We start from the raw sequence: 10,183 nt of genomic DNA on the forward strand, positions 1-10,183 counted from the left end.
TACCCTCCAACCAATAGGTAACACATCAAAATTTTGGTTTCAGACCCCGTAAAGATTTGATATTCTGGGTCATGGTTAAATTCAAAAGTCAATCTAGCGATGCATCTGTTGAAATAACGCTAGGTTAGCTTAGCCATAGTGGCAGCCCAATATTTCAGACTCACTTAGACTATTCAGTCCATCGTGATACGGCACTGATGAACTTATCTCTTATCATTGAGTGCTGCCCGATTTTACGTTTAGCTCAATGGCAAGGGACCTCATTTTTAAGTCGAGTACGAACGGCGTTCCTTATTTGCGGTGAAACCACTTACAGCACCTTTGAAACACTCAGAAATGTGAACTGCATTAATGATAAGGCATAATCCATTGCTGCGAAACTTCTTGGTGTTTGGTCAAAATTCGGATTGACCTCCGGAGTCTTTTGAGAGAGTAAATTTCATCCGATACGGTTGAAATGTGATATGTGATGTTAGTATATGACTTCTAAAGGGTGATACGGTCAAAATTTGGTCAAGGGAAAACGCGTGTAAATCGGTGAAATCGTTTATTTAAAGAATCAAATTAAATTTCTTTTTCAAGTTCAATTACTATAAAATTCAGGAAAAATATTCAGTTAGGCTTTCGTTTTTCCAAATCCGTATTGTCGGGCCTCACGCTTGACACCTGCCATCAGATTTTGTACAGCCACCTTGTCCACCTTCTTCGCCGCAGAAAGCCAGTTTGCCTTGAACTGCTGCTCGTCCTTAGCAGTTTTTTGGTCTTCTTTAGGTTCCGCTTGACAATAGCCCAGTATTTCTCAATTGGGCGGAGCTCTGGTGTGTTGGGAGGGTTCTTGTCCTTGGGAACCACCTGCACGTTGTTGGCGGCGTACCACTCCATGGCCTTTTTACCGAAATGGCAAGATGCCAAATCCGGCCAAAACAGTACGGAACAACCGTGTTTCTTCAGGAAAGGCAGCAGACGTTTATTCAAACACTCTTTCACGCAAATTTCTTCGTTGACAGTCCCTGAAGCTATGAAAATGCTGCTTTTCAAGCCACAGTTACAGATGGCTTGCCAAACCAGATATTTCTTTGCGAACTTTGACAGTTTTATGTGCTTGAAAATATCTGCTACTTTTCCTCTTCCTTTTGCCGTATAAAACTCCTGTCCCGGAAGCTGCTTATAGTCGGCTTTGACGTCGTCCATTACCACGCAGTCAAACTTCGTCAGCATCGTCGGGGATCGCGCTTTGGCCGTCGTATTTTGCTTATCATCGCGATTTGGAGTCACTACCTTCTTGTAAGTCGATAGTCCGGCTCGTTTTTTGGCTCGATGCACGGTTGTAGACGATACACCCAGCTTATTTGCGGCATCTCGGAGAGAAAGGTTAGGGTTTCGCTTGAAACTACCGGCAACTCTCTTTGTCGTCTCAGCGGCTTCCGGTTTTCGATTTCCCCCCGATCCAGACTTCCTGGCTGTCGACAAACGTTCCCCAAACACTTTAATTACATTTGTAACGGTTGATTTGGCAACTTTTAGTGATTTTGCCAGCTTTGCGTACGAGTAGCTCGGATTTTCGCAATGCGCGAGCAAAATTTTGATACGCTGCTCTTCTTGCTTGGACGGCATTTTGACAACTGAAGAGTGAATTCTAAAATCAAAATAGGAGCAACATTCTACACACACACACCTTCAAAATGAGGGGTGTTCAGGTTTTTTAAATGCAAAATTGAAAGAAATACGTCAAGTTTATATTGACCAAATTTTGACCGTATCACCCTTTAACAACCAAAGTGGTCTATGTCGGTCCATAATTATATATAGCCGCCATATAAACCGATCCCCCGATTTGACTCTTGAAACGGCAAATTTCATCGCGTCCAATTGAAATTTGGTACCTAAAGTATGCTAGTACTTACCCACTACTAACCATGCAAAAATTAGTCTATATGGGTCCAGAATTACCCAGCAAAAAAAATTGGAAGTTGTTCCACAAACATTTCTTTTAAAGCCCATCCCAGGATCCCCCATCGAGTTTCTTCAACTTCCGATGCAGTCCTTTTGGACAAGTCCACAAACATTTCTTCTAAAGCGCATCTTGGGATCCCCCAATGATTTGTTTCTACTTCCGATGCAGTCCTTTTGGACAAGTATTAGAAAGAACGCAATCAGGGTATTTTAAGTGCAAATTTTGTACAATTCAATATAAAAAAATAGAAAACTAATAAAAAAAACATTAGAAAATAGCAAATTAATAAAAAAATTAACAAAAAAAAATATAATAAAAAAAATTTTCATCCCCGCTGGGATTTGAACCTGTGCCGTTAGACTTTTTCGCTTCCATGGAAGTTTTTTGAGAAGATTTTGCAAATTACGAGATTTTTTAATTTTTTTGTTGATTTGTAATGAAAAAAATATATTTATACGAAAATATATGCCGAAAATAAAAAATAAAAACGATGCATAACATAAAAAAATTACTTTTTAGAAAAATATTTGATAAAAAAAATTGCCGCTGGTGAGATTTGAACCTGTGTTTCTTATTTTTTCGTTCATACTAATAAAGAACTTCTCGAGAAGCAATTATAATGTTATTCCTTGGTGTCGTATGATCGTATATCACACACATTTGAATTGACCTTTCGACGCTTTATATTCAATGGCGTTTGTGGCTGAGTGTGCTAAGGCGTTCTATTATGGTGCCAGCAAACCCAGGTTCAAACCCTGGTCGGAGCGAAAAGGTTTTTCAAATTGTAAAAATTAGATAATAGGAAAATAATAGTGTAATAAAACATATGTTTGAAAAAAAAAAGTGAAATTGGTTGAAGAAAAAATTTTTTTTTTCGCTTTTTAAATTTCTTCATTCAAATTAACTTCCAGCACTCAAAAAAAAAGTTAACCCTACACACCAAAAAATAACTGCAAATAAATATTAACAACTTTATTTGTATGTAAAATCTGCTGATGCTCTACAAATTTGTCTATTGAATATGAGGCATTTGTTGTTGAAATGTGTTTGTAGATGGTTGACAGAGGAAATAATAGAAATATTCTGAATTTTCAACAAATTGTTTTGTTGCGAAAATAGTTGACTGCTATCGATATGAAAACAAAATCAAAAATACAAGACTGGTTACGCGCACATCGCTGAGAACATGTACGAAAGCTAAAAGAAGTATGCGAAGAATACCGTTAGAACAAAATGAGTATGCGCACATGCACGTGTATGATAGCAAGCAAAGAGCTCATTCATCGGAGAATACAGAAAAGCATTTATAAATGTTTGTGAAAAATTTATATTTTTTAAATTTGGTAGTTTCTTAAATGTGTTTGTTCCCAATAAACACAGGATGAGCGTTTTTCAAATGCAACAACTTTTCAGTTTGAGGGTAAATATAATTTTCAACATAAATTCAACTTGACTTGAAATAGCTCATCTTCAATACATCTTCAAATTGTTTGCGAATTACTTCCAATTTGCCAAAATGTTGACGAAATCTTTGAAAAGGCGTTGAAGATAATATGAGAAAACCCTACCTACCTACCCTAAAATGCAACGAAAAAACCATGTGGTTTTCAATACTTATTTGTGCAACGAAGTTCGTGGTCAATTGCAAGAAATAAAAAAATTGAAAATTTTAGACAAATAACCAAATAGTTTATAAAAATAGGTAAGTGAAAATAAAAAATGAAATAAAAATTTAAGGAAGTCACTAAATGTATATCTCTTTGCAGAAAACCAAAATTATGGATTCTACGTTCTTGAAAACATTAAAAAGCTGATCGACGAAAAAAATGGTGGACAATTAACTGGAACTGCTTCAAATAGTTTATAATAATTGGTACGTCAATATGAAAAATTAAATCAACACTTTAGAGAAGTCACTAAATTTAAATCTCTTTGCAGAAAACTAACATCTTTGGGCGCTACATTCTTGCAAACATTAAGAAGCTGACCAATGAAAAATGAGTGGCTTATCGACAAGAAAAAGTTTCCAGAAACATTACAAGTGCAACCTATTAAAATTGTTAAATACAACAAATTGATGAAATCAACAACTTCTGGATGAAAATGTGCATCACATCGTCAGTTTAATTCATATGCTATTATCAGTTTAAAATGGATATTTTGTGAAATCAATTCTAACACGCGGTCCAGTACGTTCCTAATTTCAAAATCGACACCAAGAGGAAGGAAATCGAATTATCAATGCAAAAGTGTTTACTAATAATGTTTAAGATATTTAAAGTTTTGTTGTTTGTTTTTTTTTTTTTGTTCTTATTTGTTGATATGTTTAATAAGATTATTATTTATCAATTGGTATTGTAGTGTATTATGTAGTATAGTGTATTATTATATATTTCATTTTGATGAAAATGAATAAATTATACAAAATTCACAGAAGTTTGGCTTTGACTTTCAATTTGAAATGGGGATATTATTCATACAAATTTAGGTTGAAAAGTATTTGCAACGATGTTAATTTTGAATTTGACTCGCATCGAAAATTGTTTGACAAATTATTGAGTAGCGATGCATTTCAATTTTAGGATAACACTTGAGATATTATTGCTAATGTGTTGAATTTCACTGTTGAGGGTAATGTCTGTTTTTTGTTGAGAACGCGATTTTCTCAACAATTTTTCAACTTGAATATTACCCTTATCCTTTGAAAAAATGTTTGAAAAATTGTTGAAATTTAGCATTTTTCAAACGTTTGTGTTTATTGGGTTGTATGAGATAATTAATAAAACCATATTAATATCGGGATTAGAGTTATTACAATTGTAATTAACTAGAATATATATCACTGGGCAAAAAGTTGTCAAAATGCTTGCTAGACCCGGGACTACTCAAATTTAAAATCATACATTTACAAAACTGAGTATAGGATTTTCGACACAAAAATGTTACATGTTCCCCGTCCAAAAGTATCATTTTGGTCATATTCCTTCTCTGTGTGTACTTAACAAAATATCTCCAAATTCGTTCCGGCAATTTTGCAATTTTGGTGCAATAATTCTGTCAATTTCAATTTAATTTTTTGTCAATACAGAAATAAATTTGTTACAGGGCATTGATAGACTTCAACAAACCACATACAAATTTTTTCGTTCAAATTCAAAAATATTTGTTGAGGATTAAACGTAACGTTCAACGACAAATATTTTGTACTGTTGGATGCTCAACAAATTACTTACAAATTATGTTATTGAGAACACAAATTATTTGTTGCCTTCTGATGATAACGATTGCTAACAACTTTTTTGTAATAATGGTTATTAAAAGTACAAATTAATTTGTTGCAGGAAAATTAACAAATTTTGTTATTGGTTTTCCAACAAAAGTTATTGGTTCTCAAATTTATTTTTATCTGTGTATATTTCACTAAAGCTGATTTAATTATATTTTAGTTCATGGATTTATTACGTTTTAATAAAGTTTCCATGACTTTAATAATTTTTTGCATACGTTAGTTAAAATAACTAAAATAGAGGAAATAATTATACACAAATAAAGCATAAAGATTAACTAAATTCTGGTCTCCCACAAAATAGCTCAGAATTTCTTAAAATTTGTAAATTTTACCAGTAATGAGTCCATCATGAACTTTGTATGGTACTAAAGACATTTTTGCAATTTTTAATTCCAAGTTTTTCCTACAAACTTTGAAATTTTCTTTAACAAGTGAAAAAAATGAATTATTTCTCATAAATTTTCTTTAATTTGTGGAAAATTATTTACTTAGTTTTGTGAAATCGGCGTGACATCTGCGTTTCTAATACAGTTTAGTTAAAATTTTCAAAAATTAATATATTTTTCTAAAACTAACTAAAATTTTCTTTCCTGGTGGGTTCACTGTTTTTTCAGTGAGGGCACAACTTCTAAAGTAATGCAAAGGATCCAAAAAGGGAGTACTTCCATCCTATGACAAGCCCATGTAAAATTCATTGGAGATGATCCAAGTTTGCACTACTTCCGGATCACAGATTGGGGATCCAAACTACTTTTTTGGAAGCTCTTTTTTTGCTGGGTATATATAGACCCATATACATCAATCCCCAGATGTGACTACCGGAGACACTTGGAAGAGCCAATGGGGATATGGTTTCCCCATAATTTAACCTCAGGAGCCCCATGAGGGAACAAACTTCATTTGAACCGTTTGAATTTTACAAATTACAAAAATTGAATTACAAATCGGTTCATAATTATTTATATACACCTCTATATAAATCGATCAAGAACTAAGGTGGCTTATATAACATACAATTTGGAAGATAATGTTAAGAATGTTTAATATACTTTACCTTGTCAGATTAGAGAATTTTTTCCCCAATTTTTCTCGTGGTTGGGGATATTTTTTGACTTTGGGGATTTGGATGGTGATAAACCGTTGTTTGGGGATTTTTCTGGGGATATTTCCACCATCAATCAGATACTATTAAATTTGTTATAGAATGTGTTAAAGGGAAGTATAATAGGATTTACACGCAAGTGTCCCATCTCCATAATTACTTGTGATTATATATCTGTCCCGTTATCTTTTAAATAGTCCATTTTAAGTACCATAACAGTATTCTTCACTCAAGAAAAGTGAATCTTACGTGGCATTAAATTCAATTTAATTCTTTTTATACCCTAAACCACATAGTGGTCAGGGTATAATAACTTTGATCTGCCAAAAAAAAATGTGCCTACCAGAAATATTGATTTTAGACTCCACAAAATATATACCGATCGACTCAGAATCACCTCCTGAGTCGATCTAGCGCTTGGTGCCCGTCCGTCCGTCTGTCCATGTATTTGTTGTTCACAGGATTCCGGTCGCAATTATTAACCGATTTGAATGAAATTTGGTGTATGGCGTTTCTCTGGACCAAGGACGAATGCTATTGAATTTGGAATTTGAAATCGGATCAAATTTAGATATAGCTCCCATATAAAGGGTGATTCTTTTGAGGTTAGGATTTTCATGCATTAGTATTTGACAGATCACGTGGGATTTCAGACATGGTGTCAAAGAGAAAGATGCTCAGTATGCTTTGACATTTCATCATGAATAGCCGAACGATCTGCCACAACGTCGAATTTTCAGTGAATGGGCCCTAGAAAAGTTGGCAGAAAATCCGCTTTTTTATCGACAAATTTTGTTCAGCGATGAGGCTCATTTCTGGTTGAATGGCTACGTAAATAAGCAAAATTGCCGCATTTGGAGTGAAGAGCAACCAGAAGCCGTTCAAGAACTGCCCATGCATCCCGAAAAATGCAGTGTTTGGTGTGGTTTGTACGCTGGTGGAATCATTGGACCGTATTTTTTCAAAGATGCTGTTGGACGCAACGTTACGGTGAATGGCGATCGCTATCGTTCGATGCTAACAAACTTTTTGTTGCCAAAAATGGAAGAACTGAACTTGGTTGACATGTGGTTTCAACAAGATGGCGCTACATGCCACACAGCTCGCGATTCTATGGCCATTTTGAGGGAAAACTTCGGAGAACAATTCATCTCAAGAAATGGACCGGTAAGTTGGCCACCAAGATCATGCGATTTGACGCCTTTAGACTATTTTTTGTGGGGCTACGTCAAGTCTAAAGTCTACAGAAATAAGCCAGCAACTATTCCAGCTTTGGAAGACAACATTTCCGAAGAAATTCGGGCTATTCCGGCCGAAATGCTCGAAAAAGTTGCCCAAAATTGGACTTTCCGAATGGACCACCTAAGACGCAGCCGCGGTCAACATTTAAATGAAATTATCTTCAAAAAGTAAATGTCATGGACCAATCTAACGTTTCAAATAAAGAACCGATGAGATTTTGCAAATTTTATGCGTTTTTTTTTTTTAAAAGTTATCAAGCTCTTAACAAATCACCCTTTATATGTATCGCCCGATTCCGATAAATTGGGTCATATTGCGTTCATTTACTAACCGATCGGCTTCAAATTTGCCATAAAGTAATCTAATTGACCACCCTTTAAGTGTGCAAAATTTCATCGTAATCGGTTTAAATTTAGATATAGCTCCCATATATATGTATCGTCCGATTTTCCAAATTTGGCCATAAGTCCCTTAGTTATCAATCGAACTTACTCAAAGTTGGCCAAATCTAATTCTCTAAAGTACTTACTATATGCGCAAAAATTCATCGAAACCGGTTCAGATTTAGCTATAGCTCCCATATATATGTATCGCCCGATTTTAACAAAATTTGCCATAAAACCCTTATTTATCAGCCGATCTTACTCAAATTTGGCTTACTCTAATCTTCTGTAGTACTGACTATATGTGCAAAATATCATCCAAATCGGTTCAGATTTAATTATAGCGCCCATATATATGTAGCGCCCGATTTTGAAAAATTTGCCCTTATAACCTGTTTTTGACCATAGTGGCCTCATTTATTAACCTTACTTACTTACTCAAATTTAGCACAAAGCAACCTTCTGTGGTTTCAACCAAACCTGGAAAATATCATCAAAATGGATTCAGAATTAGATATAGCTCCCATCTATCTATCTATTTATATAAAATTCAATCTATGTTTGTTTGATTGTGTGTATGTTCCGAATTGGCTCCGAAACGGCAGAACCGATTTACTTGAAACTTTCAGAGATCGTAGGGGGCGTTCATGTGGTGAAAATATGGTACCTCATTTTTTGACACCTGGTCGCGGAGGGGGACCTCCCCTTTGTCGGACTTTTTGAAAATTGGGCCAAAGTTGACCTATTTGCTTGAAATTTTCATTGAAGGTTGGGGTTGGCATCTAGACAAAGATCCGCTACTTTATATTTCGATATTTGGTGGCGGAGGGGGACCTCCCCTTTGTTCGACATTTTTTTAAGGTACAGTGAAAAAAACTAAAATTCTCTAAATTATCTGAGATTTACAGAGAACATGCAGTGAGGTTATGGAATTAATATGGGGTACATGATGATTTCATATGTGGACGGGGAGGGGGACCTCCCCCTTGCGTTACTTTTTGAAACTTGGAACAAAATTATGCGATTTGCTTGAAATTTTAATTGAATATTGGGGTTGGCATCTAGACAAAAATCCGCTACATTATTTTTCGATATTTGGTCGGGGAGGGGGACCACCCCTTTGCCCGACTTGTTTTTTAAGTACAGTGAAAACAAAACTAAACTCCCCCGACTGAAATTTTACGGAAAAAATGGGTGAGGTTATGAAATTTATATCAGGTTCCTGATTTTTTAATAAAAATAGAAGGGTATAGGGAGACATCCGCTTCTCTCAAGTACATACAGAGAAACAATTAAACCTTACCGAGTTACTTGAAATTTACAGAGGACTGGAGAGAGTTTACGATATTAATAGTTGATACCTGATTTTGTGATATTTGGACGGAAGAGAGGTCGCTGCTTTAGGCTTATAATTTGCTTGACATTTTCTGGGACGTTTACAAAAGAAACGCTAACATACATCACTTTTCGATATTTGGTCGGGGAGAAGGTCCTGCTCTAAAACTGAAAAAAAAACAAATCTTAAGTTTTCTTGAAATTTACAAAGGCAGTCGGGAAAGGTTATGAACGAAGAGTCAACCTTCCTTGCCCCACCCTTGAAGGAAAGTTGCAAGAATTTTCAGGGAAGGTTAGGGGTGCTATTCACTACGGTGTTTGTCGATATTGTATCGGGGAAAGTGACGTCCCTTTAAAACAATAGAGCAAAATTTAAACATCTCCGATCTACTTGAAATTTACAGGGAACGTGGGAGGAGGTGATTAAATTAAATTACATGATTTTTAAATTAGCATATGTTTTTTCGATATCTGGTTGGGGAAGTTGAAATAAACTTGGTCGATTTACTTCGATAGAATTTATAGGGACCATTGAGTAGTTGTGAAATTAATATAGGGTACGTGATAGTTCGATATCAGGTCGGAGTGCAGCGAAGGTGGGGAGAGGGTTCCTTTTGTTTTCTTCAATTTAAATTAGAGGGTTGTCCGTAAATGGGAACTCGGTACATAATTTTATGATTTTGCACAGGCTTCTGCCAGACTTCTTTTTAGTAAAGAACTTAAATTTACATGAAATTGGCAGCCAACGTAGAGGGTGCTTCATTTTCCAACATTTTAGCAAATGTTAATGTGGTAAAATTTTTTACTACTTTTGCTTTTTCCGATTTATTGGATGGGAAACAGTAATTCTTTGTATGTTATTATAATATAGTGCTAAA

General features: G+C 35.1%; 1 long non-coding RNA gene across 1 annotated transcript; it reads left to right on the forward strand.

The window, feature by feature from the left end:
- Positions 1-3,384: 3,384 nt before the first annotated feature.
- LOC142234613 (uncharacterized) lies at positions 3,385-4,390 on the forward strand. Its single transcript, XR_012721667.1, has 3 exons — positions 3,385-3,656; positions 3,721-3,827; positions 3,893-4,390. It is a non-coding gene; the product is annotated as an uncharacterized LOC142234613 (long non-coding RNA).
- The last annotated feature ends 5,793 nt before the right edge of the window (positions 4,391-10,183 follow it).

The sequence above is a fragment of the Haematobia irritans genome, chromosome 4 (assembly GCF_050003625.1).
Source record: "Haematobia irritans isolate KBUSLIRL chromosome 4, ASM5000362v1, whole genome shotgun sequence".
In the NCBI taxonomy this organism is placed as follows: domain Eukaryota; kingdom Metazoa; phylum Arthropoda; class Insecta; order Diptera; family Muscidae; genus Haematobia; species Haematobia irritans.